Source organism: Branchiostoma lanceolatum, chromosome 4 (genome assembly GCF_035083965.1).
Source record: "Branchiostoma lanceolatum isolate klBraLanc5 chromosome 4, klBraLanc5.hap2, whole genome shotgun sequence".
NCBI classification, from domain to species: Eukaryota; Metazoa; Chordata; class Leptocardii; order Amphioxiformes; family Branchiostomatidae; genus Branchiostoma; species Branchiostoma lanceolatum.
In genome coordinates, this window is record NC_089725.1 from 26,983,745 (window position 1) to 27,006,850 (window position 23,106).

At 41.4% G+C, this 23,106-nt stretch overlaps 1 pseudogene; it reads right to left on the minus strand.

The window, feature by feature from the left end:
- The window catches only part of LOC136432002 (uncharacterized), a 61,596-nt pseudogene that overhangs the window by 18,542 nt on the left and 19,948 nt on the right, over positions 1 to 23,106 (minus strand).

A 23,106-nucleotide genomic window follows, 5' to 3' on the forward strand; every position in this document is an offset into this window, starting at 1 on the left:
TGAAGACCGTGATGGAGTCTGGCAAGCTGCTGACTGTACCCGCGCAGCACATCTAGATATGGCGCAAACAAACTACAGATACCAGCCCGCATCACCATCGTGAACATAAACAATGACAAGGAAGATGGGAAGCAGAATGACGTGAATTTTCCAACAATTGCTTTATTTGGTTTGCATCTGTTACCCCTAAGTATGCATCAATGGTGTCTGAAAGCAGGGGTGAGTACCCCGTAGCAGTATGGAACATCCAGGTCACAGGTCCGGGTCCAGGTCCAGAGGTAGTAGTCTCTACCAGAACCTGTGTAATTGACAGAATTTTCCTTGAAGAAGAATTCATTCAAAAATTGTAACTCTACTCTATGGCTGGCTAACTCCTCTGGCTAATCTATTCCACCTATTTGGCCAATTTGTACTGTTTTTCCAGCAAACCAAATCTGGTAGAGAGCTTAAAGACCAGAGGATCAGGTCCAGACCTGATGCTGTTTGGTAGGATTGTTGGGATTCTATAGTAGTTGTAGCTATCAACCATTGTTTCCATTCGTCTTTCTGTATACGTTCATGTAGTAGGATTCCATAGTACTTAGCCATTGTTCTATTCTGTTCGAACATCGAACGGCAGAATAAACGCAGTTGTTTTCAGACATTCATTGCGAGCAGTACTTACTGTTGTGTTTGTGTCGTCTCAAAATTATCACAATATATCATATGTATGGCCTACCCCGGGTATTGAAGATCAGCAAAGTGGAAAATTAAAAGTTGCTGTGATTGGATTGATAAGGGCTTTGTATTTTCTGCAGGACTGACAGAACATAGGAATAAAGTGTGGTTTCATATCAAGAGGGGAACTCCCCTGCAAGTGTTGTTTGATTTCAAGACAGCATCTCCAACTAAAGGTGGGAATCAGCTCACGGTTTTACACATGATTTTGTGGCCTTTTCTACATCTTTCTAGTGGTCGGCGTTTTATTTGTTCCGCTCCCTCCTTGGACTACCGGAAAGATGATGCCTCAAAAACATGCGTAAAACGCTGAACTGTACCCTACCTTTGCTGTGAGATTAAGCGTAACAAGACATACTGGTAGTTAAACTTCCTGTATGTCCCTCCGGTTGCTAGGCTGAGAAAAATTTGGTCAGTTAAAGCCAAGAACCAATGCCGGCACAGCACAACACAAAGGTCTTGCAGGAGGGATTTTTGGATCACTGCACAAGCCTCCACCTAATGGGAGGTTGAATGGAAAGGTTCAAACTTTTCATTTGTGATTCAATCTTCTGTGATCAGCTCCAAACCCGAGAGGTTAACACGCTGTCTTCACAATGACAAGGGGGTTTGGGAGCGCCTCTACTCGGATCAAAACCACCATCATGAGATCTTGTAAAAAAGCGGACGACGTAATCGTCTCCTTATTACTGGGACCTTTCAGGGCTCACTGGGCAGGTCCGGGCAACGCCGTCTTATATCCAACTAGGAGACGAAAAAAGAATTCAGCACACTAATGGCTGAAGAAGACCAGGCCATTGTGCCGTAATGGGTGGTGACAGCGACTTCCGACAGCTAATGGTGATGTATAATGTTTACAATGCCATATCCCAAAATGGTGAAAGTTCATTTTCTCTCCACTAGTAAATGGCGTATGAGAGGGACACGGTGGAATGGGCCCTGCATCTTGGACAATACGGAGAAGTCGAGGGGAAGCCAAATAAAAATATCAGACTCCAGTGGAGTGGCGGTTGTCTCAACCAGACCCTTCCGTCTGCCGGCTGGGAAAAAAAGCAGGAATTGGCCAAAAAGGTAGAATAATTCACCAGGGAATTAGGCGGACTACGAGAGGCAAACAGAACTACTGCCATGGTCGGCTTAACTCCCTTGCGAAATCATTCTCCCTTTTTAGCCAGTTCCTCGGCTATTTTCCCAGCCCGCGGATGGAAGGGTCTTCTTGAGGCTTGGACGGCAGACTGGATAGTAGGTAGACTGTGAATAAAATATCATGTCTGCCTTAGCACTCCCCTCTGTGAGGATAAGTTGTTGAATGAGACCTGTCACATTCCATGTTCCCAATGCCGGACAGGGTGGGACCTTCCCCCATTGTGCACTATTCAAACTCCTATATAACAACCCTGAGTGTTGTCCTTTATGCCACTCCTGCCATAGGGGAGGCCATTATTGTCGTCTCGGTTTAGAGGACATCCGATTTCAGCCGACCACCACATAAATCCTGTTGGTGCCACTTTAAAGCATGTCATTTGAACACCCACATCCAATAAATAGCGGTTTCTATGACACCCTTGATTCGGTGGTGTAAGAGAGGCCAATCGCATGACAGCTGACATCTGGACAGTCCTCAATGTATACATCTGATGTCTGCACCGCGTTCTGTCGCACTTCGCCTTCCAGTGACTTCACATCAACATTTTGTTGTTGTCTTGATAGAAGAAGATCAGGCATCTGACAATTTGGTCTCGCTAAGATCAACAGATCAAAGACCATCCAATTTGCCGTCTTTGTGTCATAGTACTGAGCTAAAAGTTTGTTCCAATACAAAAAGTTATGTTGATGAACTTTCATATTAAACTTTGTTTCATCTCTGACAGAGATTTGATTTTTTGATTGATTGCAGTAATATTGCCACTTGCAGATTGGATTGTGCTAGCTATATGCATATGGCAACATCCTATCATTTCACAACTTTCTCTAGACACAAAGCAGAGTGCTTTATCCATAGGTTGATAGTGCAATGTAGCCTCACCATGGCCATCGCTTGTGTAATAGCCAAGCACACCGGGTCACCCCTACTCTTTTTGACAAGTGCGTTGGGTTCTTTTACGTGCAGAGGTTGGACGCCTGGGGCTTGTATCTGAAGCTGCACAACAAACCAAGTTAATCCCCAAACTATTTTAACTGTTTGACTCAAAACCAAAGGAACCTTGGTCGACTGCTTTGTGTGACTACAAACCTTCTCTTTTGTACCTGTTGTACCTGTATTTATTTTGGAAGTCAGTGAAATAAGTCTACTGTACACAGGAGCCTTTTGTGAGTTGTAACTTACTACAGTCAAACCAGTTCATGTGACCACCTCTACATAAAGACCACCTGGCCAATGTGACCACTTTTTGTTGGTCCTTTAAAATAGTTTTAGACACAAGCTTTAGTATCCTGTCTATAGTGACAACCTGTCCAGACAGACAAGATTGTATCGTTCCCCGAGTGGTCTTCTTGGGCAGTTTTGTATAACAGACCTACTGATTAATGTATTATTGACATAAGATGTTATGTTCTTAGATTCGTATGTTCCATCCTTGTTGTTTCCTCTTGTCCAAGGACATCGTAAATTTTGTAAACATCAAAGACCACTGTCGCACATCAATAAAGTACTTGTAATGTCTGGGACATCACACAGTTCAGCCAAACCAGAGGTGCATGTAAACACACAACCAATTTCTTCCCTTGTCTTGGCAGTATTTGTAAATGCTTACTCGTAATCTCCAAGCAGATGTACATGTAGGGTCCTGCTCTGTGTTTAATGGAATATTTTTGATGCTTTTTATACGTCATCCTGGTAGTCCGCGTTTGTCTTTTTTCCCCTCACCATAGACCATTAGAAAGACGTATAAAAAGTCTAAAAAACATGCGTAAACACTGTACTGGACCCTACATCTGCTTGGAGACTCTTTATCTTGTTAATCAGAACATGGCGACCTCCAACTCAGTACCTTTGTGCCAATTCCTCTAACCAGCCTTGTGGGGTCCGAAAAGGGATCCTCTTTTGTAAATGCAGAGCAGACTTTTCATGGAATGTTTTCACCAAAACAATGTCCAGCCCATCATGTTCTCATGTTCTTAGCAATACGTTAATTTTTGTCCTAAGACAAGTATCAAAGAAGACAGCTAGGTTGCTATTGACAAGATTAGCAATGCTGCTTCCGTTCTTTGTGGTTTGATTTGTTTAATTGTCAATGCATTCATATTTTTGTGGTGATGTGAAACTGACAGTACAGATAAGGATGGCAGTTTGTCTTGACCCAAATATCTTTCCCTTTCAAACTTTAGCATACTGAAGTAGCCGTTTGGCACCCGATTCCCTATTGGTTACAAAATTAGGCAGCAGGAAGACGATTAAGGAACAGGGCTCGAACTACCTCCTGCACATACAGGTTAGTACAAGAAAAATTACAGCTGTGCAGGTATTTCTAAGGCCAGACCAATCTAATTTATTGGTTAATGGATTTTTTTAAATCTAATCCAAAAAATCATAAAAACAGAAGGCTGGGGTAAAAAAGTTACACCTGACCATGTTCACTCCCAGAAATTGTGTGCACCAAAGTACAAACTTTCCTCTGAGATTCTGTTTTCATGTTGATTTTGGAATTTGACAGTTTTTAAAAAAATCTGTTAACCAAGAACTTGAATTGGTGTGGCCTAATGTCAACCTGCTCCAGCCTTGTGCTGGGTATGTAAGTGTATGTGGGTTTTTGCTTACTGTTCTGACAACCTGTGAAATGCTTGGAATAAAGGATTGAAATAATTTCCTAACAGTTTGCACCTAGACAAATATGAAAATCTACTCTTTGAGCAGAATGGTGCAGGTAAAATTTGTCTAGTGTAGGTTACATCACAATTACCAAAATAAGCCAAAAAAAGTATCTCGAGTCCTGTCATGCAATGAATGTACTAGGAAGAATCGCAAATTGAATCCAACCTGTTTTCCCCCTTACATATGTACCTTTTCGCCTATACATGTATAATCATATGGAGATGAACCATCTAGTGAGGGGCTAGCTGTAGGAGCAGGGGCCAAGTCTACACTCATGAACATGTGAGGCCGGCCGGTGGGTGGCAGATTCTTCCGCTCGATTCCTGGGATGCTTGTTTTGCATCAACAGGAGAATTCATTTGCAGCTAATTGCTATCATGTGGGGCTGCTGACCCGAAGACAGGTGCAGGGATGCCGCCCGACTCACCTGGGAACGCTTGCTCCGCAAATATCCGAGGAGGTCGCCCTGTGGCATGTGCTCCACCACCAGGCAGATAGGACTCCCCGCGGTACAGCAGGCCAGCAGACTCACCACGTTGGGATGATAACCCACCCTCTTCATCAGCTGGATCTCTTCTAAGAAGGCCTGAACTTGGCACTCTCCAGCGAACTCTGCAAGACATGTCCAAGTTGGATTAGGCCACACCAATGTATTTCCTTGGTTCTAGGGCAATTTGAAGTAAAGCGTTGATGAAGGTTAGGCATCCAGGTAATATGATATGCCTAATATCAGTTACTCAAGCAACTGGATATGATTTTGGAAACGGTAGCATGCACTACATTTCCTCAGTGATCATGACTCTGAGCAAGATTTGTCGTACAGCAGTTTTTAACCACGAAGTATGAATTGATATGCAAATAAAGAGAAGACAATATTAGATAGTCCAATAGGGAACAAATTAGACAAGTCAAGACAAGGTTGATATAAAATTTGAATTAAAAGTTTAGCCAGAGGTAAAGATGATGACAGAAGGCTGGGAGGAAAACTTGCATCTTCTTACTACATCATACATGTATTTTCATTCCCTGAAACTGTTGGCACCAAGGTCCACTCAGCTTCTGTTTTCATGGTAATATTTCAATGTAGCATTACTCTTCAAGACCCCAGAACCAACAAATAGATTTCAAAACTGAACTGGCCCCTGCTGCATTGAGTCACCTCCCCACATGTTCTTGTCTATACATGTAAATATTATCAACGCACTAATATTCACCTGACCCACCTTTGTACACACAAGATCAGTAATCTGTGTTCTATATTGACTTTGAGCCTTTATTTTCCTTCATTATATTTGTACTGGTAACTTGTATTGTGACTAACACATGTGCAAGCTGCTAATAATCCAATAATTATTATTGGGCCTGAGTAGCATAAAAGATGGGTGCAGCACATTAACATGTGGCTAAAGGACGACTTTCTAGTGTCAATCTCCCCACGTGTTTCCCAATTAGGCGATCTCCTAGCAACCAAACAGTTCGGTGGCATCATCTTCTGACGTGCCACAAAATCAGAAAATCATGTCCCGAATTCCAGGAGGAAGTGTGTACTAAGGTCGGCTGCATTTTGGGTTTGCCCGTGCTGGCATTCCTGGATGCCAGACAACTATTTCATCGGCAAATCAAGAGAATGCAACGGCCACATTTATCTAGCCTGGACCAGCTGATCGCAGAGAACAAAGAGGCTTAAAATCTAGATGTTCAGCATGGCATCCTATGTTGCAAAGGTCTGGCAATTAGGTGTATGAGTTTGTCAATGTCGTTCTCATTGAGAACTAGGGGATAGAGCTAGTGAGGCCTAAACATTAAACTAAAGGTCATAATAGACAAGATCCTTTGGAAGGATGTGTATACTTTTTTATAGAAATTTGGACTACTAGATGTGAAAACCAAAAAGGAGTAACAGTTTGGATTGTTACCAATCTACCAGTGATGAGTAGGAATTGAGGGATGTGTAGGAATCATTTTCTACATGATGAAATATGTACTGAGCTTCCTCAGTTATGGAGAATTCACATAGCTAGTTTGAATTGACTTCTCCAAAACACCCAAAAAAGGTAAATTTCACAAATCACTACATATGAAACTTTCTCACATTCTTCTTTAAGATAAAGATGAACTCTTTTTATGTACTTTTTGCAAAACATTGGTACAAGGAACAAAACATAATTTGGCATAATTCTTCGTAATATCTTCAGTGTTCTCACCAGTATTTTTTCACAGCGTAGGGGCATCTTTGCGTTGCAAAGCCACATGGCAAGCGCTACAGGTGTGAGGATGAGGGCTGTAGGCAGGAATAATGTAGGGGGGTCCGGGGCATCCTCCCCCTAGAAATTTTGAACTTTAAAACTCTCAAAGACACCATTTCCTGCATTTTGAGGGCTAAAGTTTGTGAAATAAAGCCAAAGTTTTTTTACCTTTGCATCAAAACAACAGAAAATCCCCCCTATGCTGGTTGAAACACAGCGTAGGGGCCAAAATCACAGCATAGGGGATCCAAATCACAGCGTAGGGGCCCCCTACACCCAAATGCCCTGGCGAGAACACTGATCTTATATGCCCGTTACCATGGAGCATCTTTACAGCCACAGTCACGTTGAAGCTCTTGGCCTTCTCTGTTGCGAACGGGGAGGAGGCCTTCCTGTGTGTTGGTACGCTGCCCATCAGGACTCCGCGCACAACCTTGCCAAAGGCACCTCGGCCAAGTGTCTCGTAAAGCGTGAGGCGCGAGAAGGGGATTTCCCAGCGATCGCAGGGGTCCGGTTTTACAACATCCAGGCTGTAAATGCAAATGAAACATTCAGTACAATTCAGCAAACAAGTGTACATCAACAGTGTACTGTAAAAGTCAACTTTGCTTATAAAGCTATGTCAGCAAGACACTTAGTTACAAATCTGCTAAAGGGTGTTGTTCACCATAGTACCCCAGTAGTTACATACAAGTAAAGGATAATTTGGAAGAGGGTTCAAAGGGCTATGTGTCTAATTAGTAGACAATCAAATGAACATCATACACATATGATTGATTTATCACATGCACTTTTTGGATATTTTCAAGTACAGAGAAGCTTACGGGGTCGATAAGGTTATCGCTGGGATGCAAACTTTGTCAGATGCCTAAGGGAACAATGGTGGAAAATTTCAGGCATGCCAAACACACATTTCGAAATGCGCAGGGATTTTAAACTGGTGATAATGGTAACAGATACCAGAACACGGGCAGGTGCATAGAAACCACAAGCATGTGGTGGTTGCTATGTCAGGAGCACTGCATCTGTCTTCACCCATAACATGCCCGTTTGGGAAATTGATGACAATTATCAAATTAATCATCCAATTTGTATTATTTTGCAATATCTTCTTATTAAAATATTTGGGTAGCAATGGAGGTGAACTGTTCAATGTTTGTTAACAACTGGGGTAAGGGTTAAATGATACATGTAACTACATGTATGTCACAGGAATGGTGCATAGTTGTCACTTAAAGCTGGTACATACATGTATTGTATGTAACTGTCATGGCTGATAAGGCCTCTTTCAAGAGTTTCCTTAACTTAAGTCGCCAATAAAAAAATACATGCCTTTTAAGAGCGCATAAAAAATTAACTCTTACAGGCAATGTACATGTATCACATTGATTTCGTTCATTACATGTTAAGCACATTGACCAATCATTGCATAAAGAAATTGGCGAAAAAATCTACATGCACAAAGTGTAGCACTGCAAACCTGTAACTTACTGCTCAGATGTCAAAAGTTACCTTCTAATTTCTTCAGTTGAACACCTGTTGAACATAGTGTTTGAGGACAGCCACACCTCAAGCACGTTAAAAAAACCCACCACACTTATCAAAAAGAGTACAGGTCTGTCTTGGTGTGAGTGGATCAAACCTTACAGTCTGGTCTTATACAGATTGTACCTAATGGTTGTACTTAAAGCAAACAAACAAACAAACTTACAGTACATGTCTGGTGTGTTACGCCTAAAGGCAGTTTACCGGTTATGCGAAACAAACAAATAAACAGGCCTGTGAAAAAGACCCACCTGTCTGTTGGCTGATGATGACCTGCGATGTAGATGTTCTTCTTCCAGATGTCTTCATCATCCACAGTCTTGGTCAGGCTGGAGAACTTGTAGTGTCGATAGTAGCAGCAGGAGACGGCGAACAGAAGGAGAGTGACGGCTACGGAGGCTGGGATGTAGATGTGCAGGGGCAGGGGACTGGCGTCTGCACTGGGAGGGAGTGTTTCTCCGACTGGGAGGCCTGCCGAAGAAATGAATCCCAACAAGTTGAAAGTTAGAGTCAGCATGTTAAGCAGGGCAGTCACATGTTATATTATTCTTCATTGATTGTTTGTCTTTTTCTAGTCACGTGCAATTAGCCTTTCGGGCAGAAAATCACAAGAAAGTTATCACCATCAAAGATGATTTTTAGGTCATTAATACATGTACAAATATACACATAAGTTATGAAACCAGGGTTGAAGTGTTAAAAAGTCATTTAATCCTAGAACTATCATAGAGTGGAACTCACTGACACCAAGTACAGTAGGAGCATGCTCACTGAATAGCTTTATTCAACAATGCTTGAAGCTAGGTGCCCAAAACGTTAGGTGTAACAGGGTACATCTATACCTCTCTGGAAAATATGACTTACTTCTGATGTCTTTGAATAAACAGTAAAAAGTACAGTCATGCAACTTTTTTACAAGGACTCCATCATTGATTCATATTTCAAAAAGCATGAGTATGTCTACAATTAGAAGACACTACACAATCAGCTTGATGGTGATAAAACAAGAAAGCAAAACCTTGTCTGTCACAGTGTCAATCAAAGTCTGTCTATACATTGCCAAGAAAAGTATAATCTTACCATAGGGCAGGGTACTCTCCAGTAGGGCTGTCCTCATCTTGGATAGGGTCACTTTTGTAGTACCATAAACTGGAAGATCCCCTAGTATCAAATGATAGACAGGAAATTTGAATCATAAATTACATATTGATATCTTAGATTATAAGCCAAGGGATAGAAGCGATCTAAGATCACTATTTTCATACATAGAGATCAATTGAAGAAATATCTGAGCTATCAAGGATCATAAACATAATTTATGGCAAAAGATAACAATGACGTAACAAGCAGTAATACGGATACCAAAAAAATTTTTTTTACAATTACAATCAAATAACACCTTAGTGTCCAACAGTTAGATCAATTGGGTACTAGAGTTCTTTGTACACAACCAATATGGGTACATCCAAGGTAGGGACGACAATAGATCCTCTCTCTGGATAAAGGAGGCTGTACATGTATGGTCAGTATGGACCAGAAAATCTACTCCAGTCATGAACAGTGATGATGGGGGATACAAGTTCAGTCACGTTTGGGACCAAATTCTTTTTCACTGTAGCATCACCTAGCAGTGGGAAATAGAACCAGTCAGTATCACTCTGAGAAAGGTAGCAGAAGGCCAGATAATTGGTATTGGTTGTGAACAAAGAACCTCAAAACCCAGCGATTCACCAACCTGATGAAACTAATCACAATTTCATTAAAAGTCTTTGCTTGACAAAAGGCAATTCGAAGCTTACTGCTTACCTGTCTCAAAACAGGTGACATGAGCTATGTTGATGTTCAGGTCATTCTCTGAATGATTAGGTGTCAAGGAAAGCACCTGTGTGATGTGAAGAAAAGATTCCTTAAAAAGTTGTAATGAAGCAGTCTGGAAAACATCCCAGACTTTTGTCAAAAAAATATGTATATTATGACACTTCAAAACATGTCTTATGATAAATAAAAACATAATATGTTTAGAAACTGAGGTAAAGGTAAAGCAGGTTGAATTCGAAGCATAGTTTAATGCTTCAGACGAAGCGTAATGCTTTTTACAAAGGCAATAGTGCAATGCAGCTTTGCTATGGCTTGCATTTATGTATCATAGCCAAGTACATTGGGTCAACCCTTCTCTTCTTGATAAGTGCGTTGGGTTCTTTTAGTGCATAGCTTAAGGCTACTGGCTGTACATTATCAGCTATAATGTCAAGAAACTTACCTGCACTCCATAACGGCTATTCGGTCTGAGGTCTGTCAACAGGAAATGTTGTAGGTTCTGAGAAATTGTAAGAAAGAAGACATGTTCTTTCAGTTTTGACTTATAGGAATATTTTTGGTTTAGCATGGTAAGTATTGATGAACAGTGGTGCTGAATTATGAAGAAGAAAACATGTTCAAGTAGATGGCTTTCTTTTGTTTATCATTTTGTTTATAATCAAAGCAAAACAGGTAAGTAAGATCTAGGTTGGTTTTCTTACCCCAGGTACTATAGTAGAGTTTGCAGTAGTTTCCTCTATCCAGCTGAGAATACTGAGTGTAACACATTGTCCCCATCTGACCAGGAAGCTGGTGATGTGGCCTGTTCTGTTGTCAGGCCTGTCCCATGTCAGGTTAGCAGAGATCTCATCTGGGGTGGGGATGACGGAGGCTTGGATGTTCTGTACTGGGCCTGGTGCTGAAACTGGGAAAGTGGAGAAAAAAAATCTTTTTAAGATCACAAGGTCATGGTAGAGGGGAAAAGGAGTAGCCTGGAGGCTAGACTTTTTAGATTTAGTATGCTCCCTTAGTATACTAAAGCTGAAAAGGCTGGCATCCAGGCTAGAAACTTGAACACAGATTGCATTACTGAACAAGTTTTCCCACAAGTGTCATAATTTCGCTGTGGAGAGGTCATTACAAAAACTGCAAACATACATGTTAATCACAGCAAATGGATTTATATATTAACAGGCTCAGGCTGAGTACAAGCTGATGCTACATGTCTCCAGAATTTGGGTATCTTTAGTCGTATTCATTTGTGTCTTATTTTTATCCCATTTTCCCAATGACTTGCAGACTATGTGTATGTCACAATGATTTGCAAAAAGCTTATCATAAAAAAAAACTATATGCTGGAATAACCACATCTTCTAATTGTAACAGACAATAAGTCACTCACCTTCAGGTACACAGGTGTAATTCTCGATCTGGGAACAATCTGCAGATTTGTAAGTTTAGGAAATAAAAGACATGTCATAATTTCTTTTTTTTCTTTCTGTAAAAGATGCATGAAACGACATGAAAGGAAGGAGGATCAAGAGTGTAAAGTAGAATAAAATGGGAATACAACAATATAGCATCAGCAAGCTACAGATTTGATAACAAGCATTTGACTGCATGCAAATTATCATGATGACATTTGCCACCATCAGCTAGTGTATGAGAGACACAATCCCACCTGTGAGATCTAACACAATAGGGGATCCCTTCGCTGCACCACATGTAGTGTAGGGTTGGAGCTGTACGAACGATAACAATGACACTTTCAGAAGGGAGATAAGCTTTTTTTGTGATACGCAAATACTTTTCTACAGTACATCTGAAGTACTTTCATTCATAACATGTAAAACAGGTACATGTACTAGAAGAATGAAAATGAAACTTATCAAACAACACTATACCATTAGGCTCACCCCTGAGGCGGCGCCAAAAAAGATTGGAGTAAATAAAGCAAATCAAAGTATTCTATTAAAGTTGTTGAGTTTGATCAGACCTTGTAGTAGATAATGCATCCAATGCCTCCCTTTGGTACATCCAGTATCACCTGTCTTGTCTCATTCTGAAGAAAACAAATAAACTTAGCGTAAAACTATTTTCTTCATATGAACTATTAAAATGTTTGGAAATATGATATTGTAAAAACAAGACCATGATAGTAAGGTTTATCAATCATAAAACCTGCATTCAAATTACCATTGAATGTACATAAATGTACATGTGTAGGAATGATAGAAGCAGTTATCATTTCATAAGAATGAAGACAAATTTGGAAGTGTAACGCAAGGTAAAAAGACTTCACTTCTGTACAACCGGTGGCACAATCCCATAAGCTTACGACTTTACAAGTTTCCTCCGAAAACAGAATTAAGACTTGAGAAAGACACACTTATCTTTTATACAAAAGTGTACTACGAAAGACAAACATGAAGTACTCACTGTGAGATGACATTCATAACTGAAAGGAAACATCTTGTCCTGACAGTGAGGAGACCTGTCAGCAGAGATGCTGTAGTGTGTGAGTAGTCCTGCCTCTCCCCACCCTGCAGAACATGGTCAGGAGCAGGTGTGAACAATTTCAATTTGTCAGCCAGTATAAGTAATAACCACCATTCGGCTTAACAGCATAGTCACATTCTTCGTACAATTTTGATGTTGTCGAATTTTCAACCTCCTACAAGGATCTAAAACAGCCTTTTCTAAAACAAGACAGCTGAATTTTGCAGGACACATGCATGACTTATCTCAAGTATGATGTTGTTTGTCCCTTGCACTACCCATAGTGCCCCACGTCTCCCAGCATGCAATGAGATCTGTAAAAAAAGTCAATGCAAGTCCAACGTAATCTCCAAGCAGATGTTGGGCGGAGGATTAAAACGCTTCCTTGATGTCCTGTTGATATCAGAGAAGCCCATCAGTTAGAAAACCTTACCATCTTCCACCCCAACTTCTGCTTGGAGATTACTGGAGTGACTGGAACTTACAGGCAGGATGTTCCCACGTGACGCCTGCCTCGAAGCCGGAGCCATCAAACTTCACCATTCCAACAGTCAGGTTGATGACAGGGCTGTCTGTGTGTGAAAGAACAAAGGCGCTTACACGTACATGTACTGTGCACTTCCACATGTTTGGGTCACTTACGGACACGGTTGTATGGAGACGGACTGAGGAAAGCATTATCACACACAAGACATTGCATGCTCTAAGGAGCCCCATGCCTTGAAGGTATGTTGTATGAAACACAATTCTTCCCTAATCAATCGGTGACGAAACGTTGGTATTTTCCAACATGCAGGTGCACTTTCAGACGTCAATTTAGACATGTGTACTAAGGGAAAGGAACCATCGGGCACCCAAAACCTAATTGGCTACAAGAAAACTCAACACTTTATTATGAACTTGAAGCTTACCACTTGTTATGTATATGTATCCTCCTACATACAAATATATATATATATATAGAGAGAGAGGACAGATTCCACCTTAAGTAGACTCTTTTCTTACATTCAGCAGATGGATAAATCTAAATGGTACATTGAAACTCTATGGTTAAGAAAGATCCCTGTTACTTTTTAAGTAGCATCAGCTGATGTTGACTCCTAACAATGACTTCCTTCCTGCTCCATGCCTTTGGGATTGGGGAAGGATACACTTGAGGGCCAAAAATAATTGGCTGACAACAGCTTATAAATAATGATGGTTTGCTCACAAGTGAGCCACTTGTGGCTCATTACCAATGTATGTGACAAGGATAAAGGCTTTTCAGATACATTGTCATCAAAAATGAAAGAATGGTTAATTTGTGAAAAACCTGGCAGCCTTGCAGCTAAACATGTTTTACATTAAACTCTTCATGTTTAAAATGTCATAATTCACAAAATATAGAATATTCCATCGTTATCGCCATCTTCACATATTATGTGGCTGAGTTTTAATTGTGAGATCAGAAGTATAACTTAATAGGCTTGAGTGGTAACTTGTTGATTCTTAAATGAAAGTCTGATAGAATTATCATAGCAGCGGAAATTTACCTTCTGCTACTCGGTATCAATTTCCCAAGAGCTCTGGAGGGCTTCAACTTTCAGGAAACTTGAAAAGGAGACCCACAAGCTGTATTCATATGCAAATAACCTTTGATGTGAGGGTCAAGGGTGACTATAACGTAAAATAATTACCGAGGTACACCGGTGGGGAGAGCCTCTGGAGACCACGCCGGCCGACTGCTGCGACCTGAAGGCGGTACCTGTTGCATGCTGGGAGCCCCACAGCTGTCAGAGATAAGGACGTAGTCTGGAAAATAATTGGTTTGTTGGTTGTAGTGATTGGTGCAATGATTGCTGGTACACCAGAAAGTCAAAGAACATCGCACTCCACAATCCCACATCCATGATCTAATTGTAAAAGTTCAAGAAAAGTACAGGAGGGTCAAAAGGTTGCTGTGAGCTTTGAGAAGCCAGGTAGGAGAGTCATGTCAGAAGTAAAGAGAGGTGCATTGGTGGCTCCTTGAATGCAATAGTTTTCTTGTATTTGTCTTCTGAATCCAACCTATATTTTGGATCTTGGCACAAGTGTTCCTTCAAGGGACAGTTTTTTAAGGCTAAGGACTTGGAGAAGTCTGGCAATTTGAAGTCGAAATACATAATGTCTTGATGACTTTCAGAGCTGTCAAAAACAAACAGAAGAATGAGGGAAGGAAGAATTTGAACCTGTACCAGCGCTTCCATCTACCAGGCCTAGGTGTATGACTGCAGTCTTTGGACAAATGACTTCAACATCAAATAGCAACAAGACAGGTCTGCAAGTTTCATCTGCCAGATCTCTAAAATTAAGATCATTACCTGCTATACCTATATATGTAGCAATGATACTAGAAGAACAACAGTAGTCAGGAGAAAGCATATCTTGTACAGATCAATGGGTCCTTGCTTTGTTAAAGAACAGACTCCATAGATAAGCAAGGAGGGGATTTACACCTTATATAATGTGTGAATAAGCCTCCCTTATCCTTCATAATTTTATCCTACCTGCTCAAGAAAAATAACTTATACTAATTGTTTTCACAGTGTAGAAGCTAAGCTGACTATATCCTTTAGTCAAACATACTGGAACAAAGTGCTTTAAAAGGACCATAGGATAGAGAAATCCCAACATTTTCAGCCTTCCTGGAAAAGTGAGAAACATGTTCCAAATATAGAATACAACATAGGGTATTCCGCATCACCCGAGGTACCAGCCCGACCGCGGGTAGGATCGCCCGACGGCCGTAACCGTAAGTATACTTGCACTGGGCCAGTCCATTTTAAATACAGGGAGGGACAATTTTCGGTACAATTTTTACAAGAGAACATCATGAAAACAGAATGGTGGGAGAAACACTTGCATATAACTATATTCATTTCCTAAAAGCTATGTGTATACCAAAGTGTAGACTTTCCCGTCAGACTCTGTTTCCATGTTCATATGCCAGTTCAGCATCATTCTTTCGAATCCGAGAACCAACAGACTGAATTGGTGTGGCCTGGAGCACCCCTCCGCCAGGAAGTCTGAACAAGTTTTCACTTTCCATGACCACATGTAATCTCCAAGCAGATCCACACTGGGCGCGAAAATCGTAGTATGCTAGCCAGAGAAGGTCCTGTCAGCCAGAGAGGGTCCAATAGCCCGGTAGGCGCGAAAATCGTAGTATGCTAGCCAGAGAAGGTCCAGTCAGCCAGAGAGGGTCCAATAGGCTATTGGACCCTCTCTGGCTGACTGGACCTTCTCTGGCTAGCATACTACGATTTTCGCGCCCGGTGTGGATCTGCTTGGAGATTAGACCACATGTTCCTTGTGTCATAGAAAACCAAGTGTAGTCTGCAGGGGTGAAAGGAGAGGTTTAAGGTTTCTTGTCCCAACACATCCAATTAAATAGGGTCACAAGGAGGGGTAAGGGGAAAACCCTGTATAGGTACCCGTACCCGTATAGGTCCCTGTATAGGTATACCGGTATACCCCATTTGGGGCCCCAACAAGCCAGGAAACACGCTATGACGGCCGCCATATGGGGCACCCAGAACGGCTGTTTTTTTACGGTCTCCACATTGATATAAGACACAGACAGTTGACTATACTCGGTCAGAAAATAGCTGAACAATCATATTGTACGATCTTTTGATTTCTATGAAGGACGGAGTTTTGGAATATACGGAATTTGCGAAGTTCGTACGGAGCTCCTGTCAGAACGTGCGGGCATCAATCTCGGAGACCTTTCAACTGAACCCATTCTGAAAAGGTTTAACCTACAGGAAACGCCTCACGCTAAAGACAGAGACCAAGCACGGCATATTCAGACAAATCACGCCGAATGGCCGTAATGTTTGTGTCGCAATATATAAAGTATTTTCGTCTATTAAAGCGGCTAGTTCGCACATGTGTCATGGCGGACCTTCCGTGCATCGAGAACCGGGCGTTTCCTGTAGGTTTTACGCAGGTTAACTGGCAGCTCCAGCCAAACAGATCATGAGTAGTTTGAGTGTTTTTTCTATTTCTTTTCAGAACAGGTTTAGTTGAAAGGTCTCCGAGATCGGTGCTCGCACGTTCTGACAGGCGCTCCATACGAACTTCGCAAATTCCGTCTTTTCCAAAACTCCGTCCTTCATAGAAATCAAAAGATCGTACAATATGATTGTTCAGCTATTTTCTGACCGAGTATAGTCAACTGTTTGTGTCTTATATCAATGTGGAGACCGTAAAGGAAAATACAGCCGTTCTGGGTGCCCCATACGGCGGCCATCATAGACGGTGTTTCCTGGCTTGTTGGGGCCCCAAATGGGGTATACCGGTATACCTATACAGGTATACGGGTACGGGTACCTATACAGGGTTTTCCCCTTACCCCACAAGGAGCCCAGCACCGTGGGCTGAGGTGTACTGTGATTCACTTTACCTTCACGGTAGAAAATTTCACGGTGTGGCGAAAATGGACATTTTCACTGAACTTTAACTTCATGGTGGTGGCAAGTGATTTACCGGATGGATGTGTGAAGGAATCATAAATAATTACAACTTACAGGTTTTTCACGGTGATGGTACAGAGGTGACCATGAAAACACCAAGCTGAAGCTAGCCCTCGATTCGGCCTTCGATTCACAGCCTTCGTTTCAGCCCTCGATTGGATTTTGCCGCCGATTCAGCCTTCGATAAGAGGGAATAGACAGAACATAGCAACCTATTCAGTTACCGATTCGAAAAACCTAGAATCTATGCCAGCTCTCTTACAACGAACACAAAAGGCAACACAAGGCTCAACTAGTACCAAATCACTCAACAAGGAGATATTTACTTGCAAATAATGTCGGAAAGGACATAATATCACGAAATCGGCATAAAATAATAGTGACAAGGGACACTGGCCCTCGATTCGGCCGTCGATGGGATTTTATCTAGATGTGGCCCATGAATTTGAAATAGTAATTAGGATACATTAGGATCTAGAGTACTTTATGCAAGTATCAAATTTTACGGGCCGGATCTTATGAACGAGCCACAGGGGGTCTAATCAAGCCCCGGTGAAGCTAGCCCTCGATTCGGGCATCGACTTGCCTGGGAAAGAAAGGCTTGCTGGACGGCTTGTAGCGATTTCTGCTGTTTATCTAGATGTGGCCCATGAATTTGAAATAGTAACTAGGATACATTAGGATCTAGAGTACTTTATGCAAGTGTTTATTTAGATAAACAGCAGAAAGCGCTACAAGCCGTCCAGCAAGCCTTTCTTTCCCAGGCAAGTCGATGCCCGAAACGAGCTCGAGAGCTAGCTTCACCGGGGCTTGGTTAGACCCCCTGTGGCTCGTTCATCAAATCCGGCCCGTTGAATTTGATACTTGCATAAAGTACTCTAGATCCTAATGTATCCTTATTACTTTTTCAAGTTCACGGGCCACATCTAGATAAACAGCAGAAAGCGCTACAAGCCGTCCAGGAAGCCTTTCTTTCCCAGGCAAGTCGATGCCCGAATCGAGGGCTAGCTTCACCGGGGCTTGATGAGACCCCCTGTGGCTCGTTCATAAGATCCGGCCAGTTGAATTAGATACTCGCATAAAGTACTCTAGATCTCAAAGTATCCTAAATACTATTTCAAGTTCATGGGCCACATCTAGATAAAATCCCATCGACGGCCGAATCGAGGGCCAGTGTCCCTTGTCACTATTATTTTATGCCGATTTCGTGATATTATGTCCTTTCCGACATTATTTGCAAGTAAATATCTCCTTGTTGAGTGATTTGGTACTAGTTGAGCCTTGTGTTGCCTTTTGTGTTCGTTGTAAGAGAGCTGGCATAGATTCTAGGTTTTTCGAATCGGTAACTGAATAGGTTGCTATGTTCTGTCTATTCCCTCTTATCGAAGGCTGAATCGGCGGCAAAATCCAATCGAGGGCTGAAACGAAGGCTGTGAATCGAAGGCCGAATCGAGGGCTAGCTTCAGCTTGGTATGAAAACAGTGAACATAAAAGTTACAGTGAAAGAAACAAGAATTACAGTAACTCATGCATTAGCATAGGGTTTCTCAGGTAATAGTAGCCTGTGATCAGTACCAGCTTTTCATATTAGTGCAGTTGTTAGCATCCTTCAAATCAAAAGAAATGCAACTCGCCACCCTCAACTTTGCCCCAGTGTGTAGAATGGAATTCCCTAGCTGGAATGCATCTGTCTTTCAGAGACCTAAACTCTTTAAGGACAACAACGTCTGAAGGAAAGAAAGGGCTTGGAGAGATCTAAAAGGCCAAGGAAAGGATTCTCCATAATTTTAACATGCATGTACATGCTCTCAGGTACATGCTAACACCTTCAAGAGAGAAACCTTAAATCAGGTAGCATCAACCACTGATGTATGTATTATAAGAATCTATTAGAGTCACTTGATAAAAGCTGAAAAAGCTGGACAATTGTGAAACAGAGAGTAAGCTAAAACATGATTAATCCATACCAAGACTGGGAGCCCTGATACATGCTAAGTAGGTCAGGAAACCAATGGGCCTGATCAACGAAATACCTCGTTTCTCAGAAAAACAGATCATTAGTTTGCCTTATCCCTCTCCAATTGTTATTTCTACCTTGTCTGAACTGTATTTGCTCATCATCTAGAATTTCATTGCAATTCAATCGCTTACAATGAACTGACTACAAATTTTGCAGACCGCTTTTTCAAGCTCACAAGAATATCTGTGGCGGCAGTTTCAAAAGAGAACAACTGTAACTTCTCAGGCCACCCTTTGAAAAACTGTTATTATGTTACATAGAACAAATATGTCATGTAAATCCGAGTGTGTCACATAGGATTTGTCTTGCACTGTTGCCTTGGAAAGCTCTTGGCTGAACGTGACATACTGGAGGAAGCTGCCTTTCAGCAAGAGCTGCCATTAAGAACGTTGAGTCCCTCCGACTCTTGGTGGGATGGTGGGAAACAACTAGTCTACAGTAACTTCGCTGGCTGACAAATGGTAAAATTCAGCAAAAAAATCTGCCTGGGGAGTTAAGTCACCATAGGGTAACATTTGCCCACACCCTTATGAGGAGAAATTTTTTACTGTAAACTGTTGGAACTCTCTCCTGGCCAATCATTCACCCAGTACAGGCTGTAACAGGATGTAGATTCTGTTGTCCTTATCACCCTTTGGAAGGCCTGATAGAGGCCAGTTGGTGGGGTAGTAGGAAACAACTAATCTCCAAGCAGATGTAGAAAGGCAAAATTGTAACGTTTCTCAAGTTCCCGTTTCCGAATTCCATGTAACAGTGGGCCTTTCTACTCCACAGAAGCAGGAGCTTGGGAAACGTTACAATCTTGCCTTCCTACATCTGCTTGGAGACTAGGAGACAACCTCAGCTGTGGATTGCTTGCCAATCATTCACCTCACAGAATATAGATCCTGATATCCTTATAACCCTTTAGAAGGCCTGGTAGAGGCAAGTTGGTGGAATGGTAGGAAACATCTCCAAGTAGATGTAGAGAGGCAAAATCGTAACATTTCTCAAGCTCCCGGCTCCATGCAGCAGGCTTTTCTAAAATAAAACCTATTAAAGTATTGCGGAGAGGAGACTCGGGAGCTAATAGGTTTGGATTCCAGGCTCAGAACCTGGAGATTGAGAAGCATTAAAGTTTTGATTTGATTTGATTTGGTTTATTCGCACATATTAAAATCATTTTGTATTACAAAATAGAACAAGAAGAAAATATGCGTGCTGGGGGAAGAAAAAAAGCCATAATGGCTTATACAAGGTCTTCCCCCATCTAAATTAACAAAAAAATAACATAGATCTAACAATTCATAACATAATTATAGTAGTAAATGATAATAACAAATCAGACAATAATAATAGTAACAGAATACTGACAAAGTAGTCACTTAGAGGGTCAATCGCAGTTAACAAAATTACAATAATATAACAATTTTTCCTTCCTACATCTGCTTGGAGACTTGGCAACAGCCTCAGCTGTGGATTGCTTGTGGCACCAAGGGTGGCTTGAAGGAAGAGTTGCCATTACTTCTAGGACAACAGAACCCTGGGTGGTAGCGAAGGGGTCACACACCCCTGGTGCAGGGGCCACCTCTGCAGGTGTGTAGCTCAATAACTTAGAAATTCCCCTTGGGCAGAGCTCCCCACTAATTTGACAGTACACAACCCACTGATTGCAAGCAATTTTCAGGACTGTCACACCGGCAGTTGTTACAAGAGAAGCTCAGCGGGGCTTTGCAGCCTTGTGGTGCCCGCACAACACACTTCTGGAAGCTGACCAAGAATTTGCTTCGTTATAATTTATAGGAAAGAGTCGAACATGCAATCAGGGCCTTTTCCATTCCAGTTCACATGGCATATAGCTTAATCATAGGGCCTTTCATTAGCAGTTGTAAATTAGCAGCCAGGTGGGAGCATACTTTCAAAAGGAAGCTGGTTAACAAACCGCTAAACTGCTGTAAATCTTCACACTTGGATAAAGCATGTTTGTGAGAGAAGTTGATGTCATGCATAGCGAATGTTTGAAAATGTCATACAAACATGTGAGACATCTGATTCTGAACACCAAAAGACTTGAATTAAGACGGGATGTTTGTGAGATTTTCTCCAGACAAAGAAATGATGGGTACTACGTCAATGATCACTGTGTATACATCAGGGCAGTCCCATTACCTTTCCGATGATGTATGTTAATTGTCTTGTTCATAATGACTTTACACCTTTTGTGCATATTCTGTTTCATGTAGTCTTAGCTTAACTTAACCTGTACATTTGTAACCATTCTTATAACCATGTCAGTGTAACAGGTAATGATATTTTAAAAATCTGTGAGATTTAAGCAAGTTCCTCAAGGTTTGGAAAAAGTTCCAGTTGACTGTGAATGACGTTATCCACATTGCCATTCAATGGAATCCCCTGCTTTGGTTTATATAAAGAGGTGGGTATCTTTCCCAGACAACTGCAAGTAAATGAAGCGGAATAATGGAACTTAAACACATGTGTTGTAGTAGAGACATCCAAAATGTATGTCATGGGCCCAAACGTCAGTGGTCCATCACCTTAGCTTATAGACTTCCCCAGTCCCACTGTGCTCATAATCTCCAAGTCCAAGCAGATGCATGGATTCAGTTCCTTTCTGTGTTTTATGCCTGCTTTTGCAACATCCTAGGAGGAAGTGAACCATTAACAAATACAATACTAGAAAAGTGTACTAAATGTTTAAAAAGCAGGTACTAGTTTTGTACACCTTCACTAGATCTACACTGAGAATGAGCCGGATCCTTACATCTTCCACTCAATTTCCACTCATACTCCGACGCCCTGGTCTCTCTTAATCTGCAACGCCTATCTGAACGTAGACTGACTCTGTACCAGGACTTTGCTCGTGCGATTACCAAATCAGGTAGATATGCACCCTGGCTTTCCCCAGCTGTCAACCAGCCACACAACATGAATCTGAGACATACCCGACTGTATAAAGTGCCCACTGGGACTAAACGGTACTTAACTAGCCCAGTTCCATCTCTACTGAATATTCTAAATGCATTGTAACCTATGCCTTAAATTGAATCCGACTTGTCTTCAAGTTGGCTCCAGCTTTTATGTAAAAAATTGTATATTTTCGCCTGTTTTTTCAACGGTAAATGTTTGTTGTATTCGATTCGTATTGTTTTTAATAATGCCTTTTAGAATACTGTATGAATATGTGTGACTTTTTTAATAATGTATGCAATTGTGGATGTTAATTAGTACTAAGCTGTACAATTTAGCCCCATGGGCTACCAACAGTTTTTGCCCACCTTGAGTGGAAATAAACCAGTCTACTACTACTACTACTACATCTGCTTGGAGATGAAGCTCATACTGCAATGTACTTGTACAGTCCTTACTAGTGGTGCGGATCGGTCCGGCCGGACCGGTTCCGGACTTGTAAAACGTTTAGGTTCAAGTCCAAAAAAACCTAAACGTCTGGAAACAAGTCCGGACTTGAAAAAAAATTCTCTCACTCATACACTCCTTTTTGTTTTAAACCATCTTAAACCTTCCTTAAATCCTGAAATTTGCACTAGAAAAATATTAAAACATTGCTGTTTCTGTGTTTATAACTGAACTTTTGTGTTAATTACTGACTGTATATAATTCCGTATATATAGTTTTCAAATTACATGTAAGATATCTGCCAATATGCAATTTTACATGTAACACGAAAAAATATTCCAAAATTATTGTTCAGGTCTGGACTTTCAAGTCCGGACCTGAACCTAAACCTCTGGACTCGAGTCCGAACCTAAACCTAAACTCGGGTTTAGATCCACACCACTAGTCCTTACAGTGCATGTCCTTTTCATCTACTTTAATAATACATGTAGCAGGAATTGTAAACCTTCACTACACTGAGAATGAGCTGGATGCTTACATGTACCAAGGAGGTTTAAACCTCCTTGCATGTACATCTGCTTCGAAAAAAGTGCTTCTACTGTAATATACTTCTAATAAGTA